At 45.0% G+C, this 19,805-nt stretch overlaps 1 protein-coding gene across 1 annotated transcript in view; it reads left to right on the top strand.

Annotated features, from left to right (window-relative positions):
- Positions 1–19,805, top strand: part of ctnna2 (catenin (cadherin-associated protein), alpha 2) — a 1,873,786-nt gene that overhangs the window by 253,587 nt on the left and 1,600,394 nt on the right. The gene's annotated exons all lie outside the window — the stretch shown is intronic.

A 19,805-nucleotide genomic window follows, 5' to 3' on the forward strand; every position in this document is an offset into this window, starting at 1 on the left:
AAACTAAAGATTACATGACACAAACCGGCCATTCAACCCAACCAGTCCATGCCAGTGTTTATGCTCCACTTGAGCCGCCTCCCGTTTTTCTTCATCTAACGCTGTCAGCATAACCCTCTGTTCCCTTCTCCCTCATATGCTTGTCTAGCCTCCCTTTAACTGCATCTATACTATTCGCTACAACCACTCCCTGTGGGAGCAAGTTCCACATTCTCACCACTCTTTAGGTAAAGAAGTTTCTTCTGAATTTCCTATTTGATTTATTGGTGACCATCTTCTATTGATGGTCTCTAGGTGTGCTCTTCCCCACAAGTGGAGACACTCTCTGTATCTACTCTATCAAAACCTTTCATAATTTTAAAGACCTCTATTAGGTCTCTCCTCAGCCACCTTTTTTCAAGAGAAAAGAGACTCAGCCTGTTCATCCTTTCCTGATAGATATACCCTTGCATTTCTGGTATTATCCTTGTAAATCTTCTCTGCACCCTCTCCAGTGCCTCTATATCATTTTTACAATATGGCAACCAGAATTGTATACAGTACTCCAAATGTGGTCTAACCAAGATTCGATACAGGCTTAGCATAACTTCACTATTTTTCAATTCTATCCCTCTAGAAATAAACCCTAGTGCTTGGTTTGCTTTTTTTTATGGCCTTGGTAACCTGTGTTGCTCCTTTGTGATGTGTGTATTTGAACTCTCAGATCCCTTTGCTTCTCTACCCCACCCAGACTTGCACCCGCTAAGTAATAAGTAACCTCCTTATTCTTCCTACCAAAATGTAATACCTCACATTTGTGTTGAAATTCATTTGTCAAGTATATGCCCATTCTGCAAGTTTATTAATGTCCTTCTGTAATTTGTTGCAGTCCTCCTCATTATTGACTATCCCGCCCAATTTGGTGTCATCCGCAAATTTAGATGTTGTTTTTGATTCCAAGGTCTAAATCATTACGATAAATTGTGAACAACAGTGATCCCAGCACTGATCCTTGTGGAATGCCACTTCCCACCTACTGCCACTGTGAATAACTACCATTTACCCCTACTCTCTGCTTTCTGTTTTGAAGCCAGCAGGCTATCCATTCTGCTACTTGTCCTCTGAGTCTGCATTCTCTGACCTTATTCATTCATCTACTATGTGGTACCTTATTCAAGGCCTTTTGAAAATCTAGATAAATTACTACTTCTGCATTATCCATGCTGACTATTTATTATTTTTTTAGGTTCTAGATGTTCTATTTTCTCCTTTTTAGTAGGGATTTCATTATTTTTCCCACCACCGATGTTAAGCTGACTGGCCTATAGTTCCCTGGACATGTTTTGTCTCCCTTCTTAAATATAGGTATTATGGCCTAGAAATTCGGTTGGTTGCGCCAGCGATTAGCGCCTAAAGAACCCGAGAATTGGGGCGTTACCCAATGTTCGGGCGGGCGCAGTGAATATAGCGCCACCTCCCATATTGAGTATCCTTTTAGCGCCGGCGCTAACTCTTTTTGCTTGCCCGCGGGCGCAGGCAGATCATGACGTCATTTCAGTGTGCAACGCCTTTTTGGCACCCCGGACCGGATATTCGGTGGTGCCTGCAACCTTTTCGCCTGGCGCTATTAGTGACAGTTGGATGGAGCGTTCCCAGGCCCTTCTCGGACTCTGGGGGCGCTATTTAAAGGGGACAGCACTAGTATAAAAGCTGCAGCCATTTGGGCTGGCCATTCTGATCGTTGCTGGAGAGAGTTGCTGACCTTCTGTTGGACAGTAATTTTCTCATCGAGCCTTCGGAGGCACTGGCACTGGCAGCTTGAGGGCCTGGCTCCCGAGCTGGTGATGCAGCATCTGAAAGCAGGGAGGTGGAAGAGTGGCTTTAGCAAAAGGACAGCTTGGCAGCAAGGGATGCCAGATTGCAGCAAGGCTATGACATGGGTCCACTGAGAAAGCATGCTGGCAGGGGGAACAAGTGGAAGGAGACAGTTGTAAAAGGTGAGAACCTTACCATCGCTGTCGACAATGGGGTCGGCAGCTGCAGTGGTTACAGGACCACTCAGACGTCCTCCAAGAATCTGGTGGACTCTCCTCGAGATCCGTGAGAGTGACCACTTGTGGAGGTCCTCCACCGGTGCGAAGTTGGTATTTGCCAATTCTCGCCAGCTTGGACTGCAGGGGAAAGGAGGGGAAGTTATGTTACGTGATGCCCTGAGTGATCATCTCATGCCCCCCCATGGTGGAAGAGCCCTTATATAACGCCTTAAGTCAAATGTGCATGTGTGTGCCCAGAAAGGGCCATGGGTGCTTGCTGGCAGATGGCCAATGGGGCACAGCCCACCCTGTAGCCATAGTCAGGTGCAAATGAAGGGATGCAGAAGTTTGCATAAACAACACTCACCCTCACGACCCGAGTGAGGTCGTTGAATTTCTTTCTGCATTGGACAGGGCTCCTGGTCACCATGCTGCTGGAGTTGACCCTCTGGCATACATCCCTCCAAGCTCGTCGTTAGTCCTTATGATTCGGCCTCGTGCCATTGTCTGGGTAGAGAACATCTCGCCGGCGCTCCACTGCGGCCACCAATTGCTCCAGAGCCTCATTGGTGAAGCGCTCTGCTCTGTCTCTCCTTCTCCATCTGGTCCAAGTTTTTAGCGCCAGAGGAGGGCCTGTGCCAACTCTGAGGCCTGCAGGGCGAAGAGTGTGCATGCTGAAGCTGACTGACCCACCCCTTTAAGAGCTGGCTGGCGCCTGGCAGTCTCGTGGTCATCGGTAATAGAGAGCACCTGCGCTGTGCCCGTCCGCTCCGATATTGGGTTGCGCCGGAAGATTAGCGCCTTAGGAGTCCCGTGTAACGCCTGAATTCGGGCCTCAATCCCCTTTAGGGGTGATGCAACCCAATATCGCGCCAGGTGTTCATTAATAACTAGACATTCTTATTATGAACACAGCTAGCTTCTAGCTAGTCATTTATTCAGTACACGTTCTCTCGGTACAGTATCTGTAGAGATGCAGCATGTGTGCTCCTGTGTGCAGGCTTCCATCTTGACTGTTACCTTCTGGGTAGCCTAGTGCCTCATGGGTAATGTCTTAATATACATACAGCTGGGTAGTGTAGTCTTATACATACAGCTCTACGGCTCCACCTAGTGTCCACTATAGAATGACATGTTATTGATCATTACATCCCCCTTTCCTTGAGGTTTAACAAAATCAATATCAATCAACTTTCAAGAAAACAATAAAGATAATATCAGTAACACTTTTGTTAGTGCTCTATAAACATAAACATTTTCAAAACAGTCAACACATTTTCAAAGCTTTACATTGTACTCAAAGATTAAGTCTATCAGGCTCTTTTACTTCACGTGTGGATCTTCTCAACACAGGTAAGTCTGATGTGTCTTCGTGAGATTGTTCTGGCGGTGAATGACAAGATGCAGTTGCGGCATTGCCATCAATCTGCTCTTGTATAGATCGAGGTCTCCTTGCGATCTTTGCTTGGAGAGGGTTTCAGTGTTTCCTTCACTCTTCATGCCATAACTCTCAATGTAGTCAATGCACTCTCGAAAAACTGCTGGCAGCTGGATCCCATCATACAGCATAGTCCTCTCAGCAGCCTCGGCTAATGGAGCACCAAAGATTGGCCTGAGGGAAGAAGGAGTATCCACCGGAACTGCTTCCTGCTCTGGTGCAGGCTTCTTTTTCTTTTTCTCTTTCCACTGCTTAACAACATCTGCTGCGGTTATATCTTTGGACTTTTTCTCCTTGTGTTTTTCCTCTTTGTGCTTTTCTTCCTTTGGCTTCTCTTTGACCTTAAAGTCTTTTTCTTTCTTCTTGGAGAAACTAGGCTTTTTGAAGACATGGATACCCTTTGGCCTTTTCAGCCTTGATGGGCTCTCTGCTTCATCACCTGAGTCATCTGGTCTGCTTATGGCACAGTTTATACGGTAGACTCTCTTGACCAGTTCTAAGTCTTCACAAGCTTTGTCACCTAGTATCGAATCAAGTCTTTCAGCCACAACAGAAAACATGAGATGATGCACTTTGTCTTTGACTGTCACTTTAAGTCTGCATACACCTAAGCTATCTATTTTCTGTCCATTATAGTTCTTCAGTAGTACTGACTTTTTCTGTATTTTGGGCTTTTCTTTCTTATTGTTAATGTCACTCATACTGATTAAGTTTGCTTTTGCCCTGGTGTCTAGTTTCAAGGTAACTAATGCTCCATTTACCTGCAGTGGGATCATCCATTTGTCCACTTTTACTGCATTGACTTTATGTTCAGCATTGTCCATTTCTGAGGGCTGCACATTTTCTGTATCTTTTTTGATATCGTCACATGACACCATTCCTACAAAAAAATGTCTCCCTTAAATCAGTGTCCTCAATTACATTAACTCGTTGCCCTTTCTTAGTTTGTACTTTTGAAAAGCATTGTTTGGCAAAGTGATTCTTTCCATTACACTTTGTGCACATTTTTCCAAATGCTGGGCATTGTCTTAACTGGTGTTTGTAACCACAGCGTTTACAATTAAAAATTTCATCCTCCGATTGCTTTTCATTTCTGTTCTGCCCACGTTTCTTCCCCTTGTAGGACACAGCACCGACAGCAGCATTATCACTCATTACAATCGCATCATTATTGATTTCACTGGAAGTCTTCGCGTGCTTTCGAGCTAGCTCGCTGGCTTGGCATATTTTCACCGCATTTTCCAAATTTAGTTCGGTTTGTCTCAACAGACGTTCCCTGACTTTTTTTTATCATGAATACCAAACACAATCTGGTCACGAATCATGGATGCTTTGAGCTCAGAGAAATTACATGTCTGTGCTTTCAGTTTCAGATCAGTTATAAAGCTATCAAAAGTCTCATTTTGTTGCTGTGTCCGAGAACGGAAGATGTATCTTTCATACGTCTCATTCTTTTTGGGAGAGCAATGTGCATCAAATTTTTTTAGCACATCTTCTAATTTTTCTCTGTTCTCCGCTGGATTAAATACAAATGTATTAAATACCTCTATCGCCTGTGGGCCTGCAACCGTAAGCAGCAACGCTATCTTCCTTGCGTCTGGCTTTGTACCGAATCCGATGGCTGCAATGTAGAGTTCGAATTGTTGTTTAAAAATCCGCCAATTGTAGTCGACATTTCCCTCAAGATTCAAACGCTCTGGTGGCTTCAAATTCTCCATGTCGCTTTTCACAATTTTCAGCAGATCTTCACCACCCTGGTACCATGTTATGTTCATTAATAACTAGTAGTTTTTATTATGAACACAGCTAGCTTCTAGCTAGTCATTTATTCAGTACACATTCTCTAGGTACAGTATCTGTAGAGATGCAGCATGTGTGCTCCTGTGTGCAGGCTGCCATCTTGACTGTTGCCTTCTGGGTAGCCTAGTTCCTCATGGGTAATGTAGTCTTAATATCTATACAGCTGGGTAGTGTAGTCTTATATACATACAGCTATATATAGCTCTACGGCTCCACCTAGTGTCCACTATAGAATGACATGCTATTGATCACTACAGCGGCGATACGTTTCGTCTGGCTATAAACTTTGCACAGCGCCAGTTCTAACACCTCAAGCGGGGCTATACCCAATTTCTAGGCCTATGTTAGCTATCTGCCAGTCCTCTGGCACTACACCTTTTTCTAACAAATTATTAACTCTGTAGTGATGCCTCTGCTATCTCTTCCCTAGATTCTTTTAAAATGAGTAGATGCAATCCGTCTGGACCAGGGGTCTTATCTTCTGAGTTTGATTAGTTTGATTAATATATCTCCCCTCTATTTTAAATGCAGTTTATCTCATTACTAATCTCATCATCCAATGCCTTGTCCACCTGTTCTATCTTCCTGGTAAATACTGAAACAAAGTAATTATTTAATATTTCTGCCACCTCTATTATGGTATTACCCTGTCCATCCCTTGGTTGCCCTATTCCCATCCCGATCTTCCTCTTTTTATTGATGTGCCTGTAAAATATTTTACTATTTTGTTTTATGTTCTTTGATAATTTAATTTGATAGCTCCTCTTTACCTTCCTAATTGTTTTTTTCTCTTTGTATTCTCCCTTATCATGCTCTCCCCTGCTGTCCATGTATGCCTCTTTCCTTACCCTTAATTTTTCCCTTATGGCTTTATTCATCCGTGGTGTCTCATTAGTGTTTAGCTTGTTCTTGTTTTTAGTGGCATATATTTTTCCTGAGCTCTCTTGAACACCATTTTAAATGTTTCCCATTGCTGTTCTTTGTCATTGTTTGCCAATATTGTTGTCCATTTTATTTTCCCAAGTTCTACGCTCCGCACCTCAAAATCGGCTATTCTCCAATCTATTTCCCTGTTCTTCATCAAACTTGTGTCCTTCTGAACTATTCTCTTAAAGCATATTATATTATGGTCACTATTGCCTAGATGTTCCCCTACCTTTATTTCTCTCATCTGCTTTGATTCATTCCCCATTACTAGATCCAATAGCGAATCCTCCCTTGGGCTTTTTACATAATGGATTAGAAAGGAGTCCTGTACACATTGTAGGAATTTGATTCCCTTATCCCCTTTACCTACCTCTTCTCTCCAATTAATATCATAGCAGTTGAAATTCCCCATGGTTATTATTTTATATTTTTTACATATTTCTTCCTCCACCTCCCTACCACTATTATGTTTTATCTCTATCCACATGGATTCTATTTCAGCCTTGCGCATAGCTGCGACAATTTTTTCTACCGTCATTGTTATCCCTAATAAGTACAGCTACTCCACCTCCCCTTTTCCCCCCTCTATCTTTTCTAAATATGTTATGCCCTTCAATGTTTAATTTCTAGTCCTAATTTTTCTGTAGCCATGTTTCAGTAATCTCTAAGTCTGGTTCCTCGCAACGCATGATTGCCTCCAGCTCCCCTGTTTTATTATGGACACTGTGCATTGCTATACAGCCAGTTTAGCCCATTTTTAATAGCAGTTCCTCTCAGTTGATTTTAACCATCTTTTTACACTCCTGTTCTATAACTCTACTTATTCCCTGGCCATCAATGTCCTCCCTTACGTTATTCTTTCCTATGCTCTCCTTTCCTGTTTAGGCTGGTTTCATTTCTTATAGATCCCTTCCCCCACCGCCCCCCCCCCCCCCCCCAATCCTGTCTCAGTAGTTTAAAGCCTTTGCCACCTCTGTATTTGCCCTTTCCGCTTGGACACTGGTCCCATCCTGGTTCAGGTGGAGCCCGTCCCTTCGATACAGCTCATTCCTGTCCCATTACCGGTGCCAGTGACCCATGAAAAGGAACCCCTCTTTCCCACACCAGCCCTTTAGCAATGTCTTAATTCTCCTCATCTGACTGCTTCTTTAAGATAAAAATTGATAAAGAAGCGGTATTAGAAAGGCTGGCTGTACTTAAAGTAGATAAATCACCAGGAGCGGATGAGATGCATCCTAGGATGCTGAGGGAATTGAGGGCAGAAATCATGGAGGTACTGGCCATAATATTCTAATACTCCATGGATACGGGGGTGGTGCCAGAGGACTGGAGAATTGCAAATGTTACACCATTGTTCAAAAAAGGGTGTAAAGATAAAGCCAGCAACTACAGCAGCAGCAGCGGCGGTGGTAGTTGTAATGTATGTACCTTTAAGGGGGAGAACTACTTTTTACAGCTCCTGTATCCTGTAGTACCGGCAGTGACCACACCTGTCTATAATGTTGAGTAGTAATCTGTACAGTTCAGTTGCAGTTTGAACCACGTTGAGTAAACACCTGTTGTACCGTTCTCTGCAGTCCTTTTCTTATTATTACACGGACGTAACAGTAGTGCGGACCTAGGAGGAGTGGTGAGGCGGCGATACCAACTCAGCATGCAGAATTTTCAAAGAGTGACGTCAAAAGTGACGCCGGCAAAAGGGGAGGTAGCTGATTGAGGCCAGTGTCGGGAGTGGAGAGAGCGGTGGTACAAGGCTTACCAATCTCACAGACCGGCGGCGGTGTTCCGGAGCCACATCACGATTCAAAAAGTGATGCGGGCAAGAGGAAGCAGCTGATTATTTATACTACTCTATAGTTTAACAGTTAAGATTAATAGTTTATAACGTTTAGAAGGTCTTAATTTTTGTGGTTATAGTTTCTAAGGCCCCTGTTGTGTATCGGGGAGTGCTGGTAACAAAGGGCCCTTGAGTATATCATTTAATAGTACAGGTAGACTATCCTTTATCCGCACTTCCAAAAACCGAAAGTTTTTTCGTGGAGCGTAAGTCGTGCGCGCGACATGACCCGAGTGGCGCCAAACATGACAGGAGTGGTCCAGGAGCTCTGCATTTCCATGTGAGCTGGGCAGAGGGTCACAGAGTTCCCTCCTGGGTAGGAGATTGCAGGCCGAGCCGGGCAGTGTGAAGGAGGTACCGGGAGAGTGAACCCAACAATACAGCGGCCCGTCCGATAGTCTTTTCTTCCCACCCACCCCGACCTGATTTGCAGGCCAGCTTTGTGTAGGAGTCAGCCGATATCCGGCTTTCCCACAACTGGCGGCGGCAGTCGAGCCCCAGACCCCCGCTAAGTCAAGGAATTCAGATACGGAGCAGGGGGAGCCGGAAACCTCGATCTAACGGCAGAAATCAGCAGACGTTTTGTTAGGTTTTCTTTCTTCCCCTAGCATTTTTTTTTAAACAGTCAGGCTGTGGAAAGAGTCTCTGTAGCTTAGCAACAGCTTCAGAGAGGCTTCCAAGGCAGGGCCCGAGTGTTTACAAGCTGTTGCTAAGCAACAGTGTTTGTTGTCAGATACGGAGATGAAAATCAAGGTTTTCGGATAAAGGATAGTCTACCTGTAGTGTAATTAGTGGTATTGATTTGATTTGAATTAATTTGAAATAATTAAAGGGTAAATGGAAATAGACATTTTCCTAGCAGATAAGGGAATTAGGGGTTACGGGGAGAGGGCAGGGAAGTGGACGTGAGTCTAGATTCAGATCAGCCATGATCCTATTGAATGGCGGAGCAGGCCCGAGGGGCCGTATGGCCTACTCCTGCTCCTATTTCTTATGTTCTTATGTTAAGTCATGGCTCGGCTCCGTGGCATGCCCCTCCTGCGCGATGTGGGAAATCAGGGACACTTCCTGTGTCCCTGATGACCATGTGTGCTGGAAGTGTATCCAGCTGCAGCTGCTGACAGACCGCATTGCGGCGCTGGAGCTGCGAATGGATACATACTGGAGCATTCGCGATGCTGAGGACATCGTGGATAGAACGTTTAGGGAGTTGGTCACATCGCAGGTGAAGGCTGCACAGGCAGGAAGGGAATGGGTGACCACCAGGCAGAGTAGTAGGTGCAGGCAGGTAGTGCAGGGGTCCCCTGTGGCCATCCCCCTCTCAAACAGATATACCAATTGGGATATTGTTGAGGGAGATGGCTTATCGGGGGAAGGCAGCAGCAGCCAACTTCCTGGCACTGTGGGTGGTTCTGCTGCACAGGACGGGAGGAAAAAGAGCGGGAGATCTATAGTGATGGGGGATTCTATTGTCAGGGGAATAGATAGGTGTTTCTGCGGCCGCAAACGAGACCCCAGGATGGTATGTTGCCTCCCTGGTGCAAGTGTCAAGGATGTCTCGGAGTGGCTGCAGGGCATTCTGGAGGGGGAGGGTGAACACCCAGTTGTCGTGGTGCATATAGGTACCAATGATATAGATAAAAACTGGGATGAGGTCCTAAAAGCTGAATATAGGGAGTTAGGAGGTAAATTAAAAAATTGGACCTCAAAGGCAGTAATCTCAGGATTGCTAACAGTGCCATGTGCTAGTCAGAGTACAAATAGAAGGATATTTCAGATGAATACGTGGCTAGAGGAATGGTGCAAGGGGGAGGGTTTCAAATTCTGGGGGAGGTGGGACCAGTACAAACTGGACGGTTTGCACCTGGGCAGGACCAGGACCGATGTCCTAGGGGGAATGTTTGCTAATGCTGTTGGGGAGGGTTTAAACTAAAATGGCAGGGGGTTGGGAACCTGTGCAGGGAGACAGAGGAAAGGGAAGCAAGGATAGAAGCAAAAGACAGGAAGGAGAAAAGCAAAGTGGCAGTCAGAGAAATCAAGGGTTTAAATCAAACATGGCCACAGTAAATAATAATTCTGAAAGGTCTAGGAGTGTTTAAAAAAAAAAAAAAAAAACAAGCCTGAAGGCTTTGTGTCTTAACGCGAGGAACATTCGTAATAAGGTGGATGAATTCGCTGCGCAAATAGATATAATTGGGATTACAGGGACATGGCTCCAGGGTGACCAAGGCTGGGAATTCAACATCCAGGGGTATTCAATATTCAGGAAAGACAGGCAAAAAGTAAAAGGAGGTGGGACAGCATTGCTAGTTAAAGAGGAGATTAACACAATAGTAAGGAAGGATATTGGCTCTGATGATGTGGAAGCTGTATGGGTAGAGCTGAGAAATACCAAGGGGTAGAAAATGTTATTGGGAGTTGTATACAGACCCCCAAACAGTAATGCTGAGGTTGGGGATGGCATTAAATGGGAAATTAGCGATGCGTGCAATAAGGGCACAGCAGTTATCATGGGTGACTTTCATCTACGTATAGATTGGGCTAACCAAATTAGTAACAATACTGTGGAGGAGGAATTCCTGGAGTGTATACGGGATGGTTTCCTGGACCAATATGTCGATGAACCAACTAGAGATCAGGCCACCTTAGACTGGGTATTATGTAATGAGAAAGGATTAATGAGCAATTTTGTTGTGCGAGGCCCCTTGGGGCGGAGCGATCATAATATAATAGAATTCTTCATTAAGATGGAGAGTCAAGTATTTGACTTAGAAACTAGGGTCCTGAATTTAAATAACGGAAACTACGATGGTATGAGGCGCAAGTTGGGTAGGATGGATTGGGGAACGTTACTTAAAGGGTTGACGGTGGATAGGCAATGGCAAACATTTAAAGATCGCATGGATGAACTACAGAATTTGTTCATCCCTGTTTGGCATAAAAATAAAACAAGGGAAATTAGGGATAGCATAAGACTGAAGGAGAGGACATATAAATTGGCCAGAAAAAGCAGCAAACCTGAGGATTGGGAGCAGTTTAGGATTCAGCAAAGGCGGACAAAGGGATTAATTAAGAGGGGGAAAATGGAGTATGAGAGTAAGCTGTCAGGGAACATAAAAACTGACTGCAAAAGCTTCTATAGATATGTGAAGAGAAAAAGATTGGTGAAGCCAAGTGTAGGTCCATTGCAGTCAGAATCAGGGGAATTTATAATGGGGAACAAAGAATTGGCAGACCAATTAAATACATACTTTGGTTCAGTCTTCACAAAGGAGGACACAAATAACCTCCCAGAGATGTCGGGGAACATAGGGTCTAATGAGAGGGAGGAACTGAATGAAATCAGTATTTGTAGGGAAATGGTGTTAGGGAAAGTGACGGGATTGAAGGCTGATAAATCCCCAGGGCCTGTTAATCTACATCCTTAGGGTACTTAAGGAAGTGGCCCTAGAAATAGTAGATGCATTGCTCGTCATCTTCCAAAATTCTATAGACTCTGGAACAGTTCCCATGGATTGGAGGGTAGCTAATGTAACCCCATTATTTGAAAAAGGTGGTAGAGAGAAAGCGGGGAATTATAAGCCTGACATCGGTAGTGGGGAAAATGCTAGAGTCCATTATAAAAGATGTAATAGCAGAGCACTTGGAAAACAGCGACAGGATCGGACAAAGTCAACATGGATTTACAAAAGGTAAATCGTGCTTGACTAATCTACTGGAATTTTTTGAGGATGTAACTGGTAGAATAGATAAGGGAGAACCAGTGGATGTGTTGTATTTGGACTTTCAGAAGGCTTTTGATAAGGTCCCGCATAAGAGATTTGCGTGTAAAGTTAAAGCACATGGGATTGGGGTAAGGTACTGAAATAAAGAATAGATTTGCCTTTCTAATCTAGGCTTTATTAACTTAAAAATCCTGTAGCACATCTTCAACACCCAGTCCCAACTAAAGGCTGGAAAGAACTGAATTTAAGATGGCCACCACAAATCACATGACATCAACTACCAATGAGATTACAGCATATATCCCAAGGCAGGAAACAAACAACCAATCACAATACTTCTTACTAAACATAAAGAATAATTACCACAGGTACTGACTTGGATAGAGAACTGGTTGGCAGACAGGAAGCGAAGAGTTGGAATAAACGGCTCTTTTTCCGAGTGGCAGGCAGTGATTAGTGGGGTACTGCATGGATCGGTGCTAGGACCCCAGCTATTCACAATATATATTAATGGTCTAGTCGGGGGAACTAGATGTAATATCTCCAAGTTTGCAGATGACACAAAGTTGGGTGGGCGTGTGTGCTGTGAGGAGGATGCCGAGAAACTCAGTACGATTTGGACAGGTTGGGTGATTGGGCAGATGCATGACAGATGCAGTATAATGTGGATAAATGCGAGGTTATCCGCTTTGGTGGCAAAAACAGGAAGGCAGATTATTATCTGAATGGCAATAGATTGGGAGAAGGGGAAGTGCAACGTGATCTGGGTGTTCTTGTGCACCAGTCGCTGAAGTTAAGCATGCAGGTGCAGCAGGCGGTTAAGAAGGCAAATGGTATGTTGGCCTTCATAGCGAGAGGATTCGAGTATAGGAGCAAGGATGTCTTGCTGCAGTTTTACAGGGCCTTGGTGAGACCACATCTTGAGTATTGTGTGCAGTTTTGGTCGCCTTATCTGAGGAAGGATGTTCTTGCCATGGAGGAAGTGCAGCGAAGATTCACCAGACTGATACCTGGGATGGCAGGAATGACGTATGAGGAGAGATTGGGTCAATTGGGCATATATTTGCTGGCGTTTAGAAGTTTGAGAGGAGATCTCATTGAAACTTATAAAATTGTAACAGGACTAGACAGACTGGATGCAGGAAGGATGTTCCTGATGGCGGGGGAGTCCAGAACCAGGGGTCACAGTCTAAAGATAAGGGGTAAGCCATTTAGGACAGAAATGAGGAGGAATTTCTTCACCGAGTGTGGTGAACCTGTGGAATTCTCTACCACAGAAGGCAGTTGAGGCCAATTCATTAAATATATTCAAGATGGAGTTGGATATATTTCTTGAGGCTAAAGGGATCAAGGGATATGGGGAGAATGCAGGGACAGGGTACTGAATTTGGATGATCAGCCATGATCTCATTAAATGGCGGAGCAGGCTCAAGGGGCCGAATGGCCAACTTTTGCTCCTATCTTCTATGTTTCTATGTTTACAGGCCAGTGAGTTTAACCTCGGTAGTGGGGAAGCTTTTAGAAACAGTAATCGGGCAAAATCAGCAGTCACTTGGATAGGGGTGGATTAATTAAGGAAAGCCAGCACAGAATTGTTAAAGGCAAATCATGTTTAACCAATTTGATCAAGTTTTTTGATGAGGTAACAGAGAGGGTTGATGAGGGTAATGTGGTTGACGTAGTGTACATCGATTTCCAAAAAGCGTTTGACAAAGTGCCACATAATAGGCTTGCCAGCAAAATTGAAGCCCATGGAATAAAAGGGACACTGGCAGCCTGGATATGAAGTTGGCTAAGTGACAGGAAACGGAGAGTAGTGGTGAATGGTTGTTTTTTGAACTGCAGGAAGGTATACAGTGGTGTTCTGCAGGAGTTTGTTCTAGGACCCCTGCTTTTCTTGATATATATTAATGACTTGGACGTGGGTGTACAGGGTACAATTTCAAAACTTGCAAATGACACAAAACTTGGAAGTATAATGAACAGTGAGGAGGAGAGTTACAAACTTCAGGAAGACATAGACAGGCTGGTGAAATAGACAGACATGTGGCAGATGAAATTTAACGCAGGAAAGTGTGAAGTGATGCATTTTGGTAGAAAGAATGAGGAGAGGACACGCAAACTAAATGGTACAATCGTAAAGGGGGGTGCATGAACGGAGAGACCTTGGGAGTATGTGTGCATAAATCGTTGAAGGTGGCAGGGCAGGCTGAGAAAGCAGTTCAGAAGGCTTACGGGATCCTGGGCTTCATAAATAGAGGTATAGAGTACAGAAGTGTGGAAATTATGATGAACCTGTATAAAACACTGCTTTGGCCCCAACTGGAGTACTGTGTCCAATTCTGGGCAGCACACTTTAGGAAGGATGTGAAGGCCTTAGAGAGGGTGCAGAAAAGATTTATGAGAATTATTGCAGGAATGAGGGACTTCATTGTGTTGATAGCCTGGATAAGCTGGGGTTGTTCTCCTTGGAGCAGAGAAGATTGAGAGGAAATTTGATAGAGGTGTTCAAAATCATGGACAGGATAGATAGAGAGAAACTGTTCCCATTGGCAGAAGGGTCGAGAACCTGAGGACACAGATTTAAGGTGTTGGCAAAAGAACCAAAGGCGACGTAAGAAAAAACTTTTTCACGCAGTGAGTGGATAAGATCTGAAATGCACTGCCTGAAAGGGTGGCGGAGGCAGACTCAATCATTTCTTTCAAAAGGGAGTTCGACAAGTATCTGAAGGAAAAAAATTGCAGGGCTACGGGGAAAGGGCAGGGGAGTGGAACAAGCTGAGAGTCGGCATGGGCTTGATGGGCCAAATGGCCGCCTTCCGTGCTGTAGCCATTCTATGATTCTATACCAATTTGCACATGGCTTGGGCAATAATCCAGAGATTATTACCCTTGAGGCCCTGCTTTTTAATTTATCTCCTAACTCCTGATACTACTTCAGCAGGATCCCCTCCCTGTTCCTACCTATGTCGTTTGTTCCGACATGGACCACGACAACTGGATTTACCCCCTTCCCTCCCTTTCCAAATTCCTCTTCAGCTGCCTCGAGATATCCAACACACCCTTCGGGAATCTCGTTCTTGGCTGCAGAGGAGGCTATCTCTCCCCCTAATTATAGAATCCCCTATCACTGCCACATCCCTATTCTGCTCTTCCCCTCTTCTCCCCCCACCCCCCCGGGACAGCCTTCTGAGCCATGGTGCCTTGGTCTGCATTGTGGCTGTCCTCCCCGCAGTCTTTCTCCTTGTCCTCACAGGTAGTTAGTACATTGTACCCTGTTGGACAGGACCAGTGTCTGCGGGACCTCCTTCTCAACCCCTCGTAAGTCCCTACTACTCAGCTCCCTAACAGTCACATCCTCCCCTTCCTGAACCTGTGTTTTCTTCTGGGGTGTGACTGTATTCTGGATAAAACTGTCCAGAAATTCCCCCCCTGCCTTATGTTTCAGAGTGTCTCAAACTCGCACTCCAGCTCAATGACACTGAGCCGGAGTGACTGATGGCAGAGACAGAGGGAAATCGTGGAGATATGCAAGAGCTATAGAGTGGTGATATTGGGGTACTTTAATTACCCAAATATCGATTGGGATAAGGGAAAGGAGGGGGAGGAATTTCTGAAATGTGTTAGAGCATTTGCTTGACCAATATGTTCTTGGTCCAACTAGGAAGGAGGCATTGCTGGATCTGGTGCTGGGGAATGAAGTGGGCCTGGTCGACTGTGTCTGGGAGAACACTTGGGTACGAGTGATCATTGTATCATAAGATTTAGATTAGCAATGGAGAGGAGCAAGGAACAATCTAGAGTGGAACTTCTAAACTGTAATAGGGCTAACTTCAATGGGATGTGAAAGGATCTAGCCAGGGTAAAATGGAACCAAAGACTGACAGGAAAAACTGTAATGGAACAATGGGTGATCTTTAAGGAGGAGATGTTCCAAGTACAGGCTAGGTACATTCCAACAAGAGGGAAGGGAACCAAAGCCAGGGCTCCTTGGATGATGGAGATAGAGAAGATGATCAAACAAATAAAGAGGGTGTATGATGCATGTCAGGTGAATTCAAGGGAGAACCAGACCAAATACAATAAGTTGAGAGGGGATGTGAAGACAAAAATAAGATTGGCAAAGAGAGAATATGAAAGTAGAATGGCAGTTAACATAAAAGGGAACCCAAAAATAAGCGGGGTGGGGCCTATTAGAGACAAAGAAGGTGATGTATGCATAGAGGCGCAGGGCAAGGCTAGAATACAATGAGTACTTTGTATCGGTGTTTACTAAGGAGGTGGATGCTGACAAAATATTGGTAGAAGTAGAAACGGTAGAAGCAATGGAAGCGGTGAAAATTGATAGACAGGATGTACTAGAAAGGCTGGGTATGCTTAGAGTGGACAAGTCGCCTGGTCCCAGGTTGCTAAAGGAATTGGGGGAGGAGATAGCGGAAGGGCTTGCCATAATTTTCCAATCTTCCCTAGATGCGGGGGAGGTGCCTGAGGATTGGAAAGTGGCAAATTTGACACCTTGGGCTGGATTTTACTCACCGAGACGTGTTGCGGGCGGGACTGCTGGCTTCCGGGTTCTAGTCCCGTCCCTAGCGATGTCCGACGCAGAGACGCTATTTTTCTCCTGATTGGCCTAGTTAAGCCGGCCCTACGGGCTTGCTGGCCAATTAAAGGAAAGCCGGTGTCAGTTGATGACGCTTCATCTGCTGGTTTTCTTTTGCCGGTTTTCTTAAAGGCACATGAACCATAAATTTTTGACATGATTTGACAGTGTAAACACTGGCAATCAATGAACAAAGGTGAGCCCTTGCAACAAGGCTCTCCAATGACTCTCTCCTTAGAATAAAACAGATGGCCGCTGCAGGTGAGGGTGCAGAAGTGATCTTTCATTTCTCCCATTGAGGTGAGGCCACACAAACACTTCAAAGCTTGTCACCTACAGAAAAATCTAAACACATTAAAAATGACTTTCCCAACATTTCCTTACCTCTGATACTCACCAGTGTCCCTTTGCATCCTTAACACCACTTCTGCAGCTGTCATCAATACACCAACATGACAACAGACCCACAGGACACCTCACTTACCCTGGCAGGGTTCCCCGACATTGGGAAGCCCGCAGCAGCAGTCTAAAAATTGGGGGAAAAAACCTCTTAAGCACCTGTTAACAGGCAGTTAAGTGGCTATAATCCTCTTTTCCGCTGCAAGGAGTCGGGTCCCTACGCAAATCAGGGACCCGACTCCTAGGAAGATTGGTTGGAGGTGGGTTGGGAGCGGTTTCGGGACCCGCTCCCATTTTTTTGGATTTTTTCCAGCAGCCCCGCCTCCTCAGAGCTGGTGAAATCCAGCTCCATTGTTCAAGAAAGGGTGTAAGGACAATCCTAGTAACTACAAGCTGGTCAGTTTAACATCAGTGGTGGGTAAAGTTTTAGAAACAATAATGAAGGAAAATATTAACAGGTATTTGGAGAGCTTTAAACTAACTAAGGAGAGCCAACATGGGTTTGTAAAAGGAAGATCATGTTTTGACTAATTTAATTTTTTGATGACGTAACAGGGAGGATTGATGAAGGGAATGCAATGGATGTTGTCTACATGGATTTTCGGAAGGCTTTTGACAAAGTACCACGTAGAAGGCTGGTTAACAAAATTGAAGCTCATGGAATAGGTGGGTCAGTGGCAGCTTGGATGAGGAATTGGCTTAAGGACAAAACAGCAAGTTGTGGTAAATGGCTGTTTTTCAGACTGGAGGATGGTAGACAGTGGGTCAATGCTAGGGCCACTTTTTTTATGTATATAAATGACCTGGATATTAGAATACAGAGTAGAATTTCTAAATTTGCCAATGACACCAAACTTGGGGGTGTGGCAAACAGTGATGATGATATCAATCGACTGCAACAGGACATAGAAAGGCTAGTAGAATGGGCAGACAAGTGGCAGATGGAATTTAATACAGAGAAGTGTGAGGTGATGCATTTTGGCAGAAAGAACAGGGAGAGGCAATATACACTTAATGGCACAGTTTTAAAGAGTGTGCAGGGACAGAGGGACCTGGGAGTTAATGTTCATAGGTCCCTGAAGGTGGCAGGACATATTGAGAGAGTGGTTAACAAAGCATATGGGATCTTGGGCTTTATAAATAGAGGTATTGAGTACAAAAGTAGAGAAGTTATGCTGAACCTTTATAAAGCGTTGGTTAGGCCACAACTGGAGTATTACATCCAGTTCTGGTCACCACACTTTAGGAAGGAAGTGAAGGCCCTTGAGAGGGTGCAGAGGAGATTTACCAGAATGGTTCTAGGGATGTGGGATCTTAGTCAGGTTGGAGAAGCTGGATTTGTTTTCATTAGAGCAAAGGAGGTTGAGGGATGATCTGATAGAGGTATACAAGATTATGACGGGTTTGGATAGGCTAGATGGGGAAAGGCTGTTCCCACTAGTTGATGGTACAAGGACTAGGGGACACAGATTTAAGGTTTTGGGCAAGAGATACAGGGGTAATGAGGAAAAACTTTTTTACGCAGAGTGGTGATGACCTGGAATTCACTGCCGACTGTAGTGGTGGAAGCAGAGACACTCGGTTAGATTTTAACTGCCGAGACAAGTTGGGAGTGGGACTGCTGCTTTCCGGGTTCCAGTCCCGCCCCCTGCGACGTCCGATGCACAGACGCTATTTTCTCTGATTGGCCTTGTTAAGCCTGTCCTGTGGGCTTGCCGGCCAATTAAGGGAAAGCCGGTGTCCGATGAAGTCAGTTGACGACGCTTCATCTGCCGGTTTTCTTGAGCATTGAGGTGCTGTCAAACACTGACAATCACTCTACAAAGGTGAGCCCTTGCTCATAGGCTCTCCAATGACACTCACCTTAGGATAAAACAGATGGCAGCTGCAGGTGAGGTTACATAAGCAATCTGTCACTTCTCCCAATGAGGTGAGGCCATACAAGCACCTCAAAGCTTGTCGCCAACAGAAAAATCTAAACCCATTAAAACTTTCCCAACATCTCGTTACCTCTGATACTCTGAAGGTCCCATTGGATCCTTCACACCACTTCTGCAGCTGTCATCTGTACACAAACATTACAACAGACCCACTGCATGCCTCACATACCCTGGTGGGGTTCCCAGACATTGGGAAGCCCGCAGCAGAAGTCTAAAAATTGGAAAAAGCCTCTTAACTGCCTGTTATATACCTGTTAACAGTCAGTTAAGTGGCTATAATCCTCTTCCTGCCGCTAGGAGTCTGGTCCCTGTGCAAATCGGGGACCCGATTCCTGGGAAGATTGTTTGGAGGCGGGTTGACCCGCTCCCATTTTTTTGATTTTCCTACCAGTCCCAGCTCCAAACCTGCCTTGTCAGAGCTGGTAAAGTCTAGCCCTCAATGTTTTCTAGGGGAGACTGGATAGGCACTTGAGGGAAATAAACTTGCAGGGCTACGGGGATAGGGCGGGGGAATGGGACTGACTGGATTGCTCTACAGAGAGCTGGCACGGACTCGATGGGAGTAATGGCCTCCTTCTGTGCCATTATGACTCTATGGGCTGGATTTTTATTTAGGAGGCGGGACTACAACTTTTGGGGTTGTAGTCCCGCCTCATTCGAGTTCTAGCCAACCCACGCGATTTTGACTTGATTGACCTTGTTGAGCCTGCCCAGCGGGTTCAGCAGGCCAATTAAGGGCCACCTGGCAACAGGTGATGTCATAGATTGATATTTCATCTGTCAAGACCTTTTGACAGATGAAATATCAGCGTTTGACAGCTGTTTGAAGCTGTCAAACACTGACAATCTGTTCTCCAGGTTAATTCCTTCCTCTCAGGATTTAGAGATCTCCCCGGAACAGAAAGCTGAATGCTGCAATTTTTGACAGATCGTGGTCATTCTGCTTTCTGTGCCGGTGAGATGAGGGACTCCCGAGACCTGAAGGTCGCAAGGCTGTAAAGGTAAGTACATGTAAGTAAAACTTCTTTAAACACTTTCGACACACCAAACACACTTACCTTTGCACTCATGCACCCATCACTCATCTGAACACCAGACATCTCGACCCCTCCAAGCCCTTCATCCCG

Source organism: Somniosus microcephalus, chromosome 2 (assembly GCF_052327205.1).
Source record: "Somniosus microcephalus isolate GS21.2 chromosome 2, FLI_Smic_1.0, whole genome shotgun sequence".
NCBI classification, from domain to species: Eukaryota; Metazoa; Chordata; class Chondrichthyes; order Squaliformes; family Somniosidae; genus Somniosus; species Somniosus microcephalus.